The following is a 21,350-nucleotide window of genomic DNA, read 5'->3' on the forward strand; positions in this document are numbered from 1 at the left end:
AAATCTTTGAAATTGCTTGCATTAGGAGAGGGCAGTAGATTAAGTGATAGCTTACTTTCTGGTAAAATAGAAAATGTACAGATGGAACTCGTACATTTATTTTGCATTGGAGAGCCTAACGTCAGCAGAACAAAATGTGAGTATTTTATTATCACCAATTATATCTTTTGATATGTGTTCCCTGTATTCCATCTGCTGTTACCAGGAAAAGAGTCAATGGGTCACTGTTTTATAAAGAGCACTACATATCAGAGAAAGAGCTACATGCACCTGTTCTGTAAGCTGTTCAATCCCTGATATTGCTAGCTTCAAAGGTATGCATTTGCATATGCAACAGAAGATCTATAATTTATCTACTCACATGACAGAGTCAAAAAGGAATAGAGGCACTGGTTTAATGCACATGAGAAATGGAAGCTATAAGATAGTGTTAATAAGTGAGACATTATCTTGTGTATGGAAACAGAGAGAGAGAACGAAAACTTAAAGCTAAAGCTAAGGTGGCTTAAGTGAAAGCATGGGTCTTAAAGACTACTATATCTAGTGCATCTTTTACTACACTTGTGAGCTGTTAGGAGTAAATAAAAATGTGCAAAACATAACTGCATAAGAACATAGTTATTAAACACTCTATTTTCCTGAATTAACCACCATCTTCAAAGTGGTACAAATGTCCTTAATAAGTTAATCCTTTCTCATTCCCTCTTTTCTCTGTCATAGAGACTTTTGAATGTGGACTTATGCTACATCATTTACCTTAGGCAGTGTATTTCACTTTATCATGTTCTCGCATTTTGTTAAGGGCAGACTGAATCAACATGACCATAGTTCAAGGTCCCACCCATGTTGTTGTTAATTGATTTGATAATTGTTGCATGTTACACAAGTGGAGAAAATGGTTTTAGAAATTTGGTCTACAAGATATACGGACGTGTAGACTGTTGCAACAACTGGGATAATTTATTACAAGAGTAAGTGAAGAAACATGAGAATTAATCAAAATTCCACCCATGAAGTATCATATAAGGTAGACCTTGTGCAGAGGAACCTAGGTCATTAAGCTGCTGGTATATATACCTCAGTAAGTAGTCTCTAGAAATCCTAGTGTTACCTCTTTTTTTTGTTACTGGTTCATAGTAAGACTGGTATAGAAAAAAATTGTTGTGCTCACATACAGAAAGGCACATTAAGCTAATACAAAGCATGCAACACAGAGGTAGTAAATGAGCTGACAGTGGACAGCTGGGTACATATACATTAGAAAAGTCATGTAAGGATAGCATGTGGGTGCACCACTCCACCATTGCAGAAATAAGATATGCAGAAGTAAAAGACAGAAGGAGGGAAGAGACTTGGTAGTACCTCCAAAGGGAATGTGTTTCAGTGAATTCTTATCATAGAAAGTGGTGAGGCACTGAAACACTTACTTATAGGAGTGGTAAAGTAGATGTCATGGCAAAGGTGCAATGGCTCCTGGAGAAGAAAGAAGGAGGGATTTAGCAAGAGTAAGAGAAGAGCAGCTGCAGTACTTGAATGGACTGGAGAGATGGCAAGATCAACATTTTATTTGCTAGCATTTTCGCACTGAACTTCATTAGAACAGTCATTGTTTTCTTGCTTTTGAGGATATAGTCATCATTATTTTAAGAAAATGAATCACCTCCAGAAATGTCTATGCATAAAAAGGTGCTGCTCAGATGAATTCTACTTTCTTCTGTACTGAACTTAGATTATTACATTTAAAACATATTGTTATAAAAGAAATTGAAACTTGCACTGTCATAATAATAATACAGGTAACATCTTACATAAGTTAAAGTAATGTACATATGAATAATATACATACATACAAAAAGGTAATGAATTAAGTGTGAATTTCCTGGATGCATGGATGGATGGATGGATGAATGGATGGATTGAAGGATCCTTCTTTTACAGATAAATACAATTAAAAAAATCTCTCCCCACTAGATGGATTGAAATAAGTGCTGTCAGTGAAACATGGGAGGAGTAAGCTAAAATGTAAAAAAATCATGCATGCATACTTAAACATATTAATTTTATTTATTTATGAAGGTATTTATTTATATATCCTTAGTCAGTGGCAGTGATGCAATCACTAGCACACAAACTATTTGTTCTATTTGTATACCAAAAGACAGATTGCTGATGCTATAGAGCAGTATAAGGCAGAGATGATGCACTCCTGAGTGTGGCATCTTTTGAATGAGGTCCCATCTGCTTGAAATTGTGTTAGCACATGTGGATATAAAAGATCCCATTATCTACAATACTGTTTGCAAACTTACATATTTACAATTTATACAGTGTACAGTTTTTTCATCTCTTCCTATTATTGCCATACAATCATATCTCACTCTTCATTGTTGTGTTAAACGCCAATCTTCATTTTCCTTATTTGATTCCCCACTCCTTTTTCCCCAAACACATTTTTTTAAATACTGCTAGTCTATATTTATCATTAAAATTATTTAATTTCTCCTTTCATTCCAAATGGTCCACACAAAGTAAAATAATCATTTATCTATTTTACTAACATATTCCTTTTTTGTGGCTAAAATATCTACCAGTAATCAAACCCATATTTATTTCACTTACCTCTTTTTTGTTTTCAAGGGACTTTACATACTTTTCCCACAATTTTCAGCCCTCATACATTCTAAAAAATGTATTCTGTAGGTTATACAATTATTATAAAATTAGTATCCTATTCCACCTGGTCTGGAAATTGACTGTAAATTAACTTATCAAAATCCCTTATCTAATCCATATAAGGAAATCTCATTTTCTCATTCTTTATTTTCTTGTTCTGTTCTGTTTAACATACCAGTTTTTATACTTTCTTTCAGTCTTGAAACATTTCATAATTTATTACACTATTCATAATTTGTTGCTGAGATCTTTTTACCTCTCCTCTATCATCTTTCATTTCTCTCTTTATACTAGAATTCTGTAACTATGCTACTCAAGTAAACTTATGTCTCTTCTCTTTTACTTTGTAAGTAATATATTTGCTTAAATAATGATTCTTTAATTTTCTCTTGATTCTGTTCATAATTTCTATGTTCTATTACATAACATTCTCGGTCATTCCTTTCCAAATACTTTAAAGCATCTATACACATAATTTTGTATTTTTTTCTGATTTTTTTACATATGACTGTCTGACTTGTTTCTCCACACATATAACATTTCCTCTTATCACAGTTACTTATCAAATGGTCATCTTTTCCACAGGAAAAAAAAAACATGTGTTGGTTTGTCCCAGTATTTTATAACACCCTGTCACCTTCTATATTTATCATACTAGGGAAAGGAATATTTTTCCTTACTCCATTTTCAGTACAATAAGACAATCCCACCCACCAGTCCATAATCCTCTGTTATCATACACTTTGCTAATGTCCATAACTTCTTTACAAAGTTTGCTTAAATGCCTCTTCAAAATCTCTTTTTCATCTTCAGTTTGAAATTGAACATGCATTTTCTTTCTTGTTGCTCTGTGAAATGTTTTAACCACGTAAGAGTTCCATGGATTACAGCTCATTGTTCATACCCCCCAAAAATGTTTATAACAGAACCAGTATCAAAAATAATATCACAAAATGTATCTTTATGAATAATCTCATAAGTCTTCACTCCAATGTGACCATTAAACTATCCCAAATGTAATACCTGTCCGTTCCTTTTTCTTCTTTGTTCTGAATTCTTACCATGAATTTCCTTTGATTGTTGACTTTCCTTTCCTCTGTTCATCTGTTATTGTTTTTCCCACAGTTTATTTAACAGTCTCAGCATATGATTTATTTTTTTCTGTCCATCTTCTTTCTGAACAGCTTCTAAGACCTCTGATTGGATTTGGTCCATAATTTTAGCCCATGAAGCATATTTCCCACTCTCCAGCTCACTCTGCATCAGCAATTCACCCAAAATATCATCCTGCAAAAGTCCTGACTGGAGTATTCTAATAAAACACCCATTGTTGTTTTGAATATTTGCTTCTGATGAAAGAAAACATTTGGTGAAACAGCTCCTCTGAATCCTGTAGAGTCTCAAAACACCACACCAGTGCTCAACTCTATGCTATCTGCCACCTTGGATCTTCTTGAGTGCTGTTCTCCCAGCCGTCACTGTGCTAGGACTCTCTTAATAAGTAAGGAAAATTGCCAGGTGTCCTGTCCAGATTTCTCCTAGTAGTATAAATACCAACTTTCCCCCTAGAAAGATGCCAATAGCTTAGTCTGACTAAGCCTGTCAAGAAAGGATTGATACAAAGGATGTAATGTCTGTATTTTACAGGGTATCTGGCAATATTGACAAGAATTCATCACAATTTTGTCAGTTCATATTCAATATTGGACTTTCTCTTTGTTTCATAAACAAAGCCTGCTAATATTTGGTCTAGTTACTGTGAGTTTGTGCCTTCTCATGCTCTGGCTTTTAAGTTTCCTAAAGGTACTCCAGTTGTAGTGTGTTTTGTGTGTGTGTATGTGTGTGTGTGTGTGTGTGTGTGTGTGTGTGTGTGTCTGAGTATTTTATTTTTCTACTTTTCTATATATTCTTTGCCTTTTGTACTTACTGAAATGCTTTCATAAAAGAAATTTCAGCTTGTCAGTATGAGTTCTGAATTCTGTTAATTGTTCTGACTTTATACACAGTAATCCTTTTTGATTGTGCATATACTGAAATTATTTTATTTCTTTCTGGTTCTATTTTTTTCTTTTTTTCCTTTTGTTTTTGAATTTCTGCCTTGACTATCTTTTTTATCTTTTATGTGATATGTTTCTACATAGTTTGTATTTTCTTCTTTACCTGCAATTCTGAAGCAACTTGAGTTACTGTGAAGCCTTCTATAGAGCCTAACTTTATAAACATTTTCATGGCAGTGTGATCTTTCTGCATTTTTAATTGATTTTATACATTTGGTAATTGTTTTAAAGAAAAAAAATGCTCTGACCTTAGAAAGTTACACAGTGCATGGCAAAAGCCAATTATGACAAAATAAGCAACCAGCACAATAGCTGAGAAATGCCCCCTATTTCATTAGAACCTCACAAGGAAAAAAACAGATGAAAACCATACAGTAAGTAGACAAAAATATTTTTCCTTGTAAGTTTCTAATTAAACAAGTGGTGTTTTTCAGCTATTTTGCTCATTGATTGTTAATTTTTGGTCCAGCTGGATTGATCCTCCATTTTTAGCTAAGGCCTAGGAGCTCTGTCTACTTAAGTGACTTTCTTGCACTAACACATTAGACAAATGGAGACTGAGAATATAAAACCATGGACTACAAGATGAAGAGTATAAAAGCATGTAGCTTTAATCTTGTGCACTAAACTGTTATCTATTGTTCTTATTTATTACTTAAGATGATGTGTCTTAGTTTATTTATTTTTTCATCTTGAGGGAGGCAGTTTTTTTTTTTACATTTTGTCTGTATTAGAAGGACATTCACATTTAATTCATTACCTTTTTGTATGGGTGTTTTGTACATGTACCCCGTGATTCACTCATTTACTATAACATACACACACACACACACACACACACACACACACACACACACACACACGCACACACACGCACACACACACACACACACACACACACACACACACACACACACACACACACACACACACACACACACACACACACACACACACACACACACTGTTTTATTTATGCAAAATATTACCTCTATTGTTATTGTGGCAGTGCAAGTTTTAATTTTGTTATAACAATAATGTTCAAACTCAATAACCTGTCTATACACAAGGCATTACCAAGAAATCAAAATGGTTTTAAGCTTGAGAACTACAAAATCTAAAATAAATTGAATGTAAATTTTTGCTCAATTAACCTAATTGATTGAACTAATACAAGAAGACCATTGAGCAAAAATATGCATTTGATTTAGTTTAGATTTTTATAATTTTAGGTACTTTTACATTACCATTACCGAAAGACAAACTCATCTTAAGTAGAGTAGTATAACACTATGGTTATGGCAGTGATATGCAGACTTTGGAGACCTGGGTTTGAATTCCATTCCTCTTCAATACATCCATGGCATCTGTCTCAGATTCACATGAATGTTTTCATTTCACATCATAAATTTGCTCTAGCCTTCATAAAAATCAGTGATGTATGAGAAGAAGGGTTGAAATAGTCAAGTCATAATGGCTACATATGCCTGCTACTTCAGAAAATGCATGCTAAATCATGTCTCAATTTTCTGTCAACTTTCTATTTAAAAAGCATCCCTGAGTATTTATGGTTTTGCTGACAATTCTGAAGGCCAGGGAGTAAGAGTTGTGCTTAGAAATACGTTTCATACTGTATCATATACTACAGTTGTAATACTAGGACAATTTCTAAAAAAATGTTCTGCATTTAACCTAACAAGTTACTCACAGCTAAGTCAACAAGATACACAATACCTTTTATCTAAATGTAATTTATGTCATGTAAAGAAATGCACTACCCTTTTCATCCCACTATCTACGAATGCATCGTCTTCATCAGAGAAGTTGCATGTTATATGATCCACCCATATAATAAGCCCCAATCTGCTTTCATCCTCTGAGTGAAGTTTATCTTGCAAAAGCTGACTTGTTTCAAAAGAGCAGCTTGTCTTTTGAGATTTAAACTCTTCATGAATTCAGCTACTGACAAGATACAGTATTTCTGTTAAACAACACTCGGAACACTTCTATTTCATACACAGTATGTAACATATTAGTAATTGTAAAGAAACATCAAAACACTTGTTCTGCATTTGACAAGGATTTCCTATAAAAACTAACATATTCACATTTCCACCCCTAGGGATATGCAAACATTAAGTTGTAATAATGCACATACATTATTATTACATTGTAATAATGTACTTGTACATTCCAATAAACATCGTTGCCAAAACTAACATTATATAAATATATAATTACACCTTTTGGCCTCTCACTTGGCACACACAGTGTTGATGAACTACATGAGTTTATTCAACACCTTTTGATAGCTTGGCAGTTTATTTATTTAGTTTGGAAATTCTGGGTGCAACACACTTTCAGAGCTTTCCACTATCATGAAAATGTAATTCAGCGACATGTTTGAAAGCAATAAGAAAGACCTCATCATCAGCTATTATGTATGTTTCTGAATCATGTGGTACTACTGAATATGCTAATCATCACTTTCCTTTGTTACTCACCATTGGCAGCCCATGAATCTCGTTGGAACATACACTCCCTATTTCACTATTCTGGAAACATTAAAACAATCAAACACACACACACACACACACACACACACACACACACACACACACACACACACACACACACATACACACACACACACACACACCTATCCCTCTTAGCTGTCTCTAAGTTTACATAAAGTCTCTGAAGTTGCCACTTATTTTTAACATTCCCTCATAAATCACAGATTACTACAGTCTGTCATTAATGCCAGACATTAGAGTTTCATTCTTCTTATTGTTCAGAAAATGCATCTTCATACAAGAAATGTTTCTCTATTAACATAGTGACACATATTAACATAGTGTATTGTCTTACTTACATTTCCTGGCTCCTGATTGTTTTTTTTTTCTTTTCTTTTTGGACTCTCTCTTGCTGAGGTTGCTCTGCAACCAGTTCTAACCACCCAGTCTCACACTGATAATTGCTACCACCCTCCCCCGAGTCATTCTCATAGGAGGCTATATCAATATCCACTTCTCTGGGAGCCATGTTTAAAATGTAAGGCAAATAATGTACATCCCCATTATGAACTTATGTTTTACTTAATTGTTGTATAAATCTTGTGGGTTGGTTTAGCCACACTCTGCTCACCACCCTGCCCCTATTCCCACCCACCCGCAGTACTGTTAAATTTATACTCTCCTAGCCACTCCCCCTGCTTCTTCCTCTAACCAGCATCTCACACATCACCAAGTGGCGCTCCCTCTCTACAACCCAACTTTTCTCCTTCCTTTCTTGCCAAATCCTGGTTGAAAACTGTGCCCTATAATGGCCAGGCCCCTTGCTACGCTAGCATCAACAAAAACACTAGTATTTTCTCTACTCCTCCTGATGCTCATCCTTTATCTCATCACCACCTATGAAAACCAGTACCACCATAGATTTCACTACCCAAAATGTCAAACTACCACCCCAGACTTCTCTTACACATTAGTTCACCTATCACCCAAACATCCAAACTCTCATCCCCTTTACCTCATCACCCATTTAAAACCTTAAAAATCTAATCCAAGGGACAAGCCCTATCAAAAACTTATTCATAAGTATCTGAAGTTCATAATCAGATTTCAATATAACCTTGTTACATATGGGGACATTTATCCCAACCTTGGCTCATCTCCCCCTGGTGACAATTTTATTTATTTTTATTTATTTACATTTGTTGACTGGGAAAATCCAACTGGACACAGGTCCCTTTTCAGTAGAAGCCTGGGGAGAAAAGCTCCACAATAAAAACAACAATTAAAACACAATTAATTACACGTTACAAGAAATATATGTAGGTTTTGTTTAACAATAGTAGTAAACAGTCATAGAGCCTACATCACCAACCCCATCAATAAACTACCCCTTAACAGTCCTGCAAACACTCTCCTGATATTTCACTTGAACATTCAAAGTATATATAATAAAATCCCCAACCTGCATGCCATCTTAGTAGTTCATTCCCCAGACATAATGTGTCTTACAGAAACCTGGTTTAAACCTACTAATGCCAGTAATGAGATATTACCCCCAGGCTGCAACATACACTGATTAGACTGAACAGCTAACAAGTGAGGTGGGAGAGCAGTTCTTTACAAAAATACATTAAGTATTAATAGAGATCCAGTTCAACCTCCCCAATTTAACAATGCAGAAATCCTCATTACCAAACTGAAAATTAACAATAATAAGTGTATAAATATGCCCTGGGATTCATGAAGCTCGGCGCAAGGCCGGCATTAGGATTGCGCCGACCATACGGCATGAAGATGGCACAGTAGTGCCAAATGCATAGTAATGAAGGAGTGCTGCCAACACAGCCACGTGCACAGGAAAGGAGTGCGAGTGCATAGGGCATGTCGAAGTGCCGCACAGAGGTGTGGAAATGGCAGCTGTCAATGTGCAACCTAAAATGCTTGCATATAACAGGTTGCAAGATATTAACCACATCAGTGTCCCTGGATACTGAAACATATGCAAAGCATGCAAGAAAATACCTGCGAACACAAAGTGACGAAGCAAACACAAATGCACGGTAGGGAATAATGGGTTCCTATCCCGTGAACAAATGACATGGAAGACCGTGTGGCCGTAGTCCAACGCAGTGTAGATAGCCATACCAAGTGGAAGTGAAACTCATCATATGTTAGCGATCTGCCAGTAGGTACGTCCAGCCCAATGGTGAGGGTCACCAGCTGACCCATAATGTGAGGGAGGGTACACAGCTGGGCTGATGTGTCCATAACAAAATACACGAGAAATGTAGATATCTAGCGACCGTATGTCCGAATTATATCCCACAAGGCATGTAATAGTCACATACAAAAGGTATGTCCATATTTCACATACCAAATGTGATAGGAAATAGAATAAGCATGTAAACGAAACAGAAGGAGAATACAAACAGCCGCAACAATAAGGACACATGTAGGTTGAAAGGAACAGTATTATCCATACCATCGACTAGGATTACCACCTGTCCCACTTTGTGAGTGACAGTCTCTCATTGGGCAGTTGTGTCCTGACAAAAACCTGTAACAATGGCAAATGTCCTGAGATTATAGGACAAAATTATTCCCTATACATTATGTAATAGTTGCATTAAACAGGTTTTCTGTATCTAAATTACATAAATGCTATAAGAAACAGAATAAGCAACTGAACTGCGACAAGAATAAGCTTTTATATAGGCAAGAAGTCTAAGTTCTATCCTGTGTACTGACCATGGGTATGTGTCAGCCTGTAAAATGTGGTGTGTGTACCAAAAATGTCCCACTTTGGCCAATTGAAAAGTTGGCAACCCTACCGTCGACTGTGGGGAGGCGTTGTCCACTACAGTCAGATATGTGTACAGAATATATCCCATCCTGAACATAGGAAAAGGTGGCATCCTACCAATGAGTACAACAGGTTGCCAAAATCTGGAAGTCAGTGGTACAAGCCGAACTTGTCAGGATGTGTCACAGTCGAACGGGTAGTACCCGGGTATACCAAACATGTAATGAAAGTGAAGTATGGGCATGTACCTATGTGTGTGAGGTATAGCATGTGGAAAGCAAACATGGCAGGGTAGTCCACACAACCATACAGGTGCCAGACACATGTAGGGTATTCAATGTGTTACTCTGGCCATGTCATAGGCCAACAACCAAAGCAGTGATGTATGGGGTGTGAGGAATCTGTGTGTGTGGGGTGGATGGGTAATGGTACAATCCTCCAAAGCGATACTGTGTCGTATGCAGAATAGGTGAAACAGAGGTGTATGAGGGAGTAGCGGGTGAAGCTGAAAGAAACACAAACACATGTATAAAGAGCTGAAATACAAGCAGACAGGCCATACTGTAGAACACAATCCCACAAACAGATGAATATTGAAATGTGCGATACAAATGTATAGATATGCCACTGGCACATACCCACAGAGTGGTCCTGATGGAACTGGCCATAAGAAATGCAACACATCTGGATGGAACTGGCCATAACAAATGCAACACACCTGGATGCATAATGGACTACCCAGCATCCCCTCCACATCACACAACCTGCTCCCGTACCTGAATGTCCAACTCCAGCCATACTTGGCATACTGGTTTGGTGCAGCCTCATCTAGACATAGTGACCACTACGCATATGTAGTAGGTAGTGTTACCCTAGTCGGTTGCAGGATTGCACATGACCTCAGCACATTTCCGTAACTCCAAAATGATGTTCGGTATTCCTCTTGTTGTGGATTGGTACAATTATTGGATATCCCTCATGGGATATGTAACCTGTGTAAACATTAGAATGGAAGACATGAGGTCCAGTCCTGTAGATATCTGGACAGAAGTTGGAATGTGCATTAGAGGTGCACGACACTGTCCAGCCCTAAGTGGTCATGCATAACCTACTACCCAGGGTCAAACACTTGCCTGTGACGCACGTGTCCCGACACGAATAAGCAGAAATATATTGCACACATTCGCATAGTGACAAATGGTATAAGGGTGATGAAGGCACTGACGTAAACAGGATAACCCTGATCTACTGTGTGAGGGACACTTAATGTGTGTGTAGGTGTGACCGACCATAGCTGTCAACCTCTGAGAGCAAGATATCTGGACAAAGCCGTGAATAAAAGTATACCTGTCAACCTCTGAGAGCAAGATATCTGGACAAAGCCATGAATAAAAGTGGGACAAAGGCCCAAAAGTATGGACAATTTGTAAAGATTGCTCTTAGAAACTTAGAAAGTTGATAGAATAACAGTTTGTACATTGGCATTAATTTCCTGAAGAGTATGATGTCTGAAACTCAAATGTCTGTCATTATGTTCTGACTTCAATCTTTAATGACTAGCTACTGATTTGCCAGAAAACAACAGTGTATTACAGAGGTCCGTACATATTTACAGTAACAAACCTTCACATTTGTTTACTGTAATACTGCATACCTGTAGTTAATTCATGTCCATAATAACAACCTCGTATGAATGCATACAGGAAATAGTCAAATGTGAATGGGAACACCCCTCACCGTGGATTATTTATTGTAACCACCCCCACCCATATTATGTATTGCCAACATAAAAAGCTGCTGACAGGTGCCGAACGACCTGTGTCTGTAAACACAGGTGAACCTCTATAAAATGGACAAATTCTGTCCATGTGCTTCGTCTGACATTTGAACTCGGTCAGGGCAGTTCCGTTCACCAGGTGGACAAGCCTAAACCCAGATCACCACATGAACACCCTGACAATCAAAGACTTGTATGTGCCAGGACTATAAGCTTTGGAGTTCTGCATATCCTTGGAGTGATTAAATATGCAGCTTGGGTCCAGAGCAGTAGGGAATAGGGAATGTGTAATATGTAGTACCGCATTTTTCCCAGCAGGAGAATGGATGCCTGTGTTGTAAGTGAAGCGGTGAGGCGTATGTTAATATAGCTATGTACTATGGGTATTGATATAAATGAGTCAGAACACCAATAGTATAGTGGTTACAGCATCCGGCCAACGTGAATGCAGTCCCGGGTCAACTACGACTACAGCACATATGAGTTAATGAATGCATGTGTGCTGTAAAGACATTTAAATATGTAAAGGTGAACGTGTGTTTCACATATGTCCGTTAACCGGATTACAGATATTGTACTGGTACCGTCACAATTAAGAAAGCCCACATAAGCACAAATACTTAGTAAACATATGTAACCCACAATAAGAATATGCAAGTGCGCCTGCGCGTGTGTAAACCGCTCACAGCATAGCAAATGAATGCTGTTTTCTACACGTTTATTTATATATGTATATATGGATATATATATTTGTGTATAGATATATATCCACAGACTTAAACTAAATAAATATATGAAATAATGAATGTACAGACATATATATATATATATATATATATATATATATATATATATATATATATATACACACAATTACATTAATTGATATATACATAACAAACATATAAACATTTGTCCTTGTAGATATAACACATGTACATAAATAGGTTACGTCATAGCTATTATGGATAGACATACAGACATGCAAGAAAAGTAAATACACTGCTGCTTTCCAAACCATTGCCTGGAAAGTACCAGTGTGCCAAATCTGCAAGTTCTACTCATTAAACATGGATATAGGTGTCCTTTGCAGGACTCCAAAAATTGGCCCACTACAGGCACCGTCCTATAATGATTGAAGCAAAGGAAATCACATCCACAGCTACAATATAGCTGTACATGCAACAGTAGCTTGTGCAAGGGTAATAACACATGGGTTGACAGAATGTATGACATATGTCCCGATACACGGAGAGTGGATAGTGCATAGAAGTGTCTTCATACTTTATTATCACTCACATTAAATATGTCTTATGACTACTGTGGAGGGGTGTCAGGTATGTGAATCATGGGTATGCAATAATGGGCCTAGGTTCACAGGTGTTGGTTGGCACAGATTTATTAGGTCCGTCCCATGGGAGTGATTAATATCCCTGTGTGGGTATAGCACACGCCTATACCTTCCAAAAATGAAGAACCCATCTACTGGATATTGTGTAAACCATTGGGGGAAGATGTAGGGACTTATATCAGAGTCATGTAAGCGATTATCATGGACGTACATGTGTACGAATAAGATGGTAACCATACCTCTCAACCTTTCAGAATAAGACATCTGGACAAAGGCATATTTAAATAAGTACAAATAGGGACTATTTTAAATTTTCCTCTGACAAAGTTAGAACGTTGATAGAATAATGGATAATTCATTAGTATGAATATTTTGAGGGTTATTAGTTATAAACTACTAATGTCTGTCATTATTATCTAACCTCATCATCCTTAATGACCTGCCACTAATTTACCAGAAAGGCACAATATTATAAAAAAAAAAGGAACAACATTATAAGTCTAAGTTCGGGACATTTACCCAAAATGTGTACAGTTGAGAGGTATGAAGGTAACCCTGTCCTAAATAAATGTACAGAACTAGTGATATCAGGTGGACAGGTGTGAAGAAAGACGGGATGACAAATGACAAAACATGTATAAGTCAAAAACATGTACCTCGATAAAAGTGAATGAATAAATATGCCCTGTGATAGTCAATGTGGAAGGTTAATAGAAAAAAAATAAATGTGTCCCTCAGGGTGTTATGCAGTGTCCCCGATACAGTGTTCAGTGTCCCACACTCGCATGTGAGTTCTGTCACTGATGGAATGCGCAAATACCGGCGAACACATAAGGTAGATGATAGCATAATATGTTTTGATTAGCACCTGTTGGCTTTTGTGAGGAACACAGCACTCTTGGCGGGTGTGTCCTGCAAAAGGAATGTAATGGCATCTGGCCTGTGATTTCTTCTTGTGTGTAGTGGTGTAATAAAATGATATATCTTGTATCAGAAACAGATATATGTTATAGGAAACAGTATTATTGACTATACTACTACAAGACAAATCTGAAGGTATGAAAAGCGCTGAAGTGGTCAGTTTAGTATTGACCGCAGGTATGTGTTGACATGTCAATTGTCACAGCTGTATATATAGTAGCTATAGGGCTGTCATCGTTACAAATGATGAAAGTGGGAGCTGCTTTGTAGAAATGTCAGACGTAGCAGGTCAAAACATACCTACAGCCATGCATACTCCACAAATAGACATATTAGCACACAGCAAAGATTAGGCCAGGAGTCATGGAGCCTTGGCCAGCATGTATGAGTAGAGGAAGAGTAGAGCAAGGCAAGATGTCTGCCGAGGTATTCGGCAATATCCTGTAGGGACATGTAAGACAGCCCGTTTTCATTTTTTTCTTTTGAGGTAAGACAGCCCCTAAAATGAACGTTGCACGGACAGTGTTAGGATATAGAAATGAACCCATTTGTAGGTGAAAGCTATGCAAATGATGTAAATCTGCGATACATGAAACAGTAAGCTGTCCATGCAAGAGTAGAGTTATGTGCAGAAATGTACTCGGATGTTAACCGAGTTACGTTCTGCAAGTAGTTAAACGGAGCAATGTCAGCTGCAAATAAAGGATGAATTCAGTTGAAGAAGCATGCCAAAGGCCAAATATAAGGCTAGTGGCATATTTTTCCATTGGAAATTAATAAAACTCTATTTGTCCTCCCCCGATCTCTGGTGTGTAAGCATAGCGCAGCGGAGTGAACACGCGCTGCCCATTTAAAACAAAAAAATATTTAAAATACACATAGAAATTGCAATTTTAGTTAACAGTTAGTTCGCCATGCAGGTGAATGGCAAGCTGAAGACAAGATGGCTACTGAGTACTGGTTGCTATGTGTGGAAGCGCTCTGTCAGAGATGTAACCAAGCATTAGTAGACAATCCGATGCAATTGAGGCTGAGGATAGTGAATCACAATTTGTCATGCCATATGGGCCAAGCCACTACAGTGGAAGAGTAGGTTAAGGGGACTATCAGAGTAAAAGATAGGTGACATCATGAGTGTGTATGTATAAAACACTGTAAACCTATCGGAGCAATGTGTCACATGTTTGCTGTCAGTTACTCATCAGTGGAAGAGGCGTGTTATGATTTATCCTAGGTACAGTCTGGAAACTGACGGTGTACACCATGGATATCACTGAAGTTTCTTGCAAACCTGCTGACAGTGTGTTTGTGCCTGTGTGTGCCTGTAAGCCCGAGTAAGCATGTGTGCGCACGTGTCAGCCCGTGTGCGTGCGTTGAAGACTGAGTAAGCTAGTATAAGACTGTTGAAGCCCGTGTAATGTCGTGTAAGCCAGTGTACGCATTTGTAAGCATGTATAAATCTGTACTACACACATCACACATGTACTGCACACTCTGAAACACATGCTGCCAATACTACACACGTTAGTCAAATGGCACATGGATGGATAATAAATCTTCAGAATCAACAGTGCTGTAAACTATACTACATTGATGGTCATAGCTGCAATGCATCATGCCTGCTTACATACACCTAGAAGGATATCACACTTTGTGTTTACAACATTTTAACATTAATACAGTGCTATAAAGCCACACTGTGCATCAGCACCATGTTAGTCTGTTCCTGCATCAATGTTACACATTACAGGTGGTGGCACAGGTGTCATCATATGCACAGGGTATGGTGTTTCTTTTCCAGAGCCTGTCATTGAGCCATCCAATCAATATGTAAGTATGTGTGAGTGTGAGGGACAACAGTGTTTGCATGGCCCAATGTTGACGCAATGTGTGTGTGTATGTGTTGGCCCTAGCTGTTTGTTTCATGTGTGTGTGTGTCTGCATGTACACAGTTTCAGCATGTGTCAGCCATATACAGGAGGTTGTGGGACAGTCACATACCGTACCTGCCAGACTGTACAGATTGCCATTACTGGCCATGGACACCCCTCCATGCATTTAACAATATTCCAGTACTGCACCTGTCAATGTATACACATACATTCTTGGGATCTGTATCACAACCTGTGGATAAACGGGAGTCAGTAATGTTAACCTGATTTGCATAGTAGTGTCAGTTAATACATAGTTATATGAGCCATACTCATCCTCCAAAGTAATAACCACTGTGGACTGTTGTTGAGATGTGCACACGACCGTTTAAAGGTGCTGTACTATCATTGTTGTCAATGTCCCTTGTAATACCCAGCAACAAAATAACTGGTCACTACACAACTATAACCCAGGATCACTACAGCACATAGTATGTGCACTATCACAGAGCCATAGCAGATTTACATACATCAAATGTGTTCATGTACAGATAATGCAGCACATTCAATAGTGTTAATATCCACATGCATATCAATATCTATCTACATTACATATATATATATAAATAGATATACACACACACTTGGCAGGGTTGGGATCAGAACACAGACCTAACTACCTTATCACACTACAGCATTACGCATATACAGAACTCGCTACCGTGATTACTAGATCACAGCATTCACACAGGCATATGTCTAGCTTGCTGGCATCATCATCATAGGCAAAGATGCCGTAGGGATTCTATGGAGAGTGAATAGTGTAAAAGCAATGTACTGTTGTCATGCAGTGGGAAACTCTCACACACACACATACATGTGGCAGGATTGGGATTAGAACACAGACCTAACTACTTTATCACACTCCAGCATTACACATTTACAGAACGTGCTACCAAGATTACTGAACACAGTGCTCCCAGAGGCATACTTCTAGGTGGGTGACATCATCCACAAAGGCAAAGACGCCAATAGGGAATGTATCTGGTGTGAGGCATCTAAAAGCATTACCGTGTCCCCAGGCAGCTGGAAACACACACACACTTGGCAGGGCTGGGAGTCGAACATACACCTAACTACCTTATCACACTACCGCAATATGCATTTACAGAACGCACTACCATGATTACTGAACACAGCATTCCCAGAGGCATACTTCTAGGTGGGTGACATCATCTGCAAAGGCAAAGACGCCAATAGGGAATGTATGTGGTGTGAGGCATCTAAAAGCATTACCATGTCCCTAGGCAGCTGGAAACACACACATACGCACAGGAACACACTCGGCAGGGCTGGGAGTTGAACATACACCTAACTACCTTATCACACTACAGCAATACACATTTACAGAATGCGATACCGAGATTACTGAACACAGCACTCCCAGAGGCATACTTCTAGGTGGGTGTCATCATCCACAAAGGCAAAGATGCCGATAGCGAATGTATGTGGTGTGAGGCATCTAAAAACATTACTGTGTCCCCAGGCAGCTGGAAACTCACACACACACTAGGCAGGGCTGGGAGTCGAACATACACCTAACTAGCTTATCACACTACAGCATTACGCATTTACAGAACACGCTACCGAGATTACTAAACACAGCACTCCCAGAGGCATACTTCTAGGTGGGTGACATCATCCGCAAAGGCAAAGATGACGATAGGGAATGTATGTGGTGTGAGGCATCTAAAAGCATTACCGTGTCCCCAGGCAGCTGGAAACACACACAGACACACACACTTGGCAGGGCTGGGAGTCGAACATACACCTAACTATCTTATCACACTACAGCATTACGCATTTACAGAACGCACTACCGAGATTACTGAACACAGCACTCCCAGAGGCATACTTCAGGGGGGTGACATCTTCCGCAAAGGCAAGGACGCCGATTCGGAATGTATAGAGAGTGAGCAATCTGAAAGCATATTACTGTCCCAAGGTAGACGTTGACAAACACATGGCAGTGGTGTGATCAGGGCAACTAAATATCTACAGAGCAATACAACAACACTACATAGATACGGGACGCGCCACATACAGTACACCCTAGAAGACAGTCAGCCAGTGTGTTCAATGTAGGCATCCATCGTGACGTTAAAAATGGACATCTGTTGCCTGGATGTCCACCATCGCTATACAGGATGTCATTGGCCATGCCCATACACAGAGGCACATCACCGACACAAGGTGTCACTGGCCATGCCCACACACTTAGTATCACATGTCCATTTGGAATGTACTGTGTGACCATCTACACAATGGCGTACTGGGCATGCTCACACACTTAGCAGTTGCAAAGGGCCGTCTTGCTTGCACGTGGATTCTAAATACGGAAGGATGCAGTTTGGAATGTACTGTGTGTCCATCTACACAGCGGCGTACTGGGCATGCTCACACACTTAGCAGTTGCAAAGGGCCGTCTTGCATACACACGGATACTAAACACGGAACTGCACAGTATGGTATTACTGTCCTCATGTACATGAAGGCCACTCACATGTATTGACCAGTACAAACTCAGGAGCCATCACAGATGTCTCAGGTGCAGATCACAGAGGTACACACCACAGTCTACAATGTAGCCCTCAGACATCACCATATTGTTGGACCAGCAATACATCAACACAACACCGTGTGACTCATGACCAGTGGACTGTACATAGGTGTACAGCAACTGTGCAGATACACATGTACCGACAGGGTTCCATCATGTGTTATGCATTGCAATGATACCACTGTACATAACCAGGTTGGCTCTACACATAACAGGGGCCCTGGGTCTTACACAGCTGTGACAGATGACTGTTGCTGTACACCAGTGAACACACATGTTTGGATATGTCATACATGTAATTGCAGTGGATATGTGCATGGACTACACACACAACACATATGTACATAGCATAGCTTTTGCTGTCCTCCGTGCAGACAAGTGGCTACAGCAATCATACGCACACAAATGGAAGGTGGGTCCATGCCTGCTGAATGCCAACAGTACATGAGGTAGCAATGTTGACCGAGGACACATTCCCTCTGTACTAGTTACCCATTACACCCATCATATCATACAACAGTCCATGTGTTATATATGTCAACACACATGTCCACCGATTGCAATGCATACAAACATGGCTACATGACAGGCATGTAGGACCAACATACATGTACAAATTGTAGTGTGAATGCAGCTGCCATGCATGTGCAGAAGCTGATGTAAGTAACTCATTTGTGCCTAACTACAACATACAGTTGCAATGCAGCCCCTTCACTGACACCTGTATATGGTGACATGCTGACAGTACAGTAGGATGTACAGCAGGTATGGATGGATGTGTGTACATAAAGTGGTGATCCACCTGTGTAGATGGATGTTCGCCGGGTACGGCTCACAGGTGTGTCACACACCATCATACCATTACATGTGCAAACAGTACGCTACGTTACTGTTACCTGACGGTGAAGACATAAAACCTACACAGCGGTGAGGTGTGACCGACTGTACGTCACTCGACACCTGTAACACTTACATCCTCCCATGTGCATATAGCAGCACAATTGCCAGACATAGCGTTGGTACACATAATGCAGCCAATACTGCTGCATGTCTGTCAGACATATCATCATATTGCAGGTGTATCATTCACAGTACTGCCATGTGTGTTTGCATGTGTGACCATATATGCCACATATGGTGGGGAATACAACCCAATTGTGACACACCCCTGTACACTGTTGTAGACATCTGTACATACTGCAGTGTGGAAAGCATGACGTAGGCAGGTGTGCTGTGTGTATTACACACATCAGCTATCCGTATGTGTATGACAGTTGTGGTCTCCACAGTGTGTGTTGTGTGTGTGTGTGTGTGTGTGTGTGTGTGTGTGTGTGTGTGTGTGTGTGTGTGTGTGTGTGTGTGTATGTATGGCTGTCTGGTGCATGGAGTGAGGGTGTATGCTACCATACAGAACACACAGGATCTCAACCCCTCATGGTGATGCAGTCTACTACCCTGTTGATGCCATCGGTCTCAGCCGTACTGGCTACCTGTACATGTCCCTTCTCTGTGTCGTGTCATGTGGGTGCACAGTACTGTGAGGGTGGTGACCACATAGGCAAGTGTCCTCCCTTCAACACTATGGGGTGTGCGTTATAGTATTGTTGACCCCATGAGTGTGGGAATGCTCCTGTACTGTGACAGGGTATTACTGCTACACAGTGAGGCCTCATGCTATCAAGTGGCCTCTAACATTATCATTGTTCAGACCACTGTGTACAACACCTGCACCATGTCAACATACCTGTGATGTGATCTGGTATGGATGTCACGTCTCTAGCCACTGTAGCCTATTAAACTGCACACAGGCTGCTGGATCAGTACATGTGTGGACATCTGTGGTATGTTAGACTTTCCAGCTGTCCAGTTGAGGCTACAGATGCTGAGATTGCCATACGTGCCTGTGAGTACTCCACAGCTACACATGGGAGACTGCAAACACTGCTACCTGTAGGCACATGCAAGTAGACCATAAGGAGGGAACCAGGGCATCATTACCAACATGCTGTTAATGTTGTTACCGAGACACATACTGTGAACATATAACAATGCATGTTACACCTGTACTACATGGTTGTGCACATATAACAATGCATGCTACACCTGTACTACATGGTATGTCTGGTGCGTGTCAACAGTACACAACTAATGTAATACACACGTCTCTCACCATTCTTACACAGCTAATGTAATATACACTTCCCTCACTAGTCGTACACAACTAATGTAATATACACATTTCACTATTCTGTTCACCCTGTGCATCAGACCATTTGAGCATGTCCATGCACCGATGGTGTGGATGACAGGGATGTGGCACTGGCTTCATCATATGCACAGGGTGAAAATGTGTGCCAGGGGCATAGGCTGCACCAATGGGTGACATCATGTGTGTGGGTAAGGGCGGGTGATATGATTGGACATGTCTGTTCAGTATGCATGTGGGTGTTGTGGTGCCCTACAGATGTGTTTGCTGTGTGCGTGTATGTGTGCACACAGTTCTGCCTTTTCTGAGGCCTACACAGGGGTATTATTGACAGCTCCAGATTGTACAGATGAGGTTGTACAGCTCACTGTGTCCAGCCATGGCCACATGACCTCTGCCTGCCAGGGCCTGCACGGGCACTACCAGGCAGAGGTACAGATTGGCTACTGTCCGACGACATATTTCCACTGGAACCGTGTCCCCGCTGGGAACGTCCAGGGCCACATCCACATTGCCTGCTGTGTCCTGGTGTGGACAGCACAGCACCAGCTGCAT

This window comes from Protopterus annectens, chromosome 12.part0 (assembly GCF_019279795.1).
Source record: "Protopterus annectens isolate FY-2018-M chromosome 12.part0, PAN1.0, whole genome shotgun sequence".
Lineage (NCBI taxonomy): Eukaryota > Metazoa > Chordata > Ceratodontiformes > Protopteridae > Protopterus > Protopterus annectens.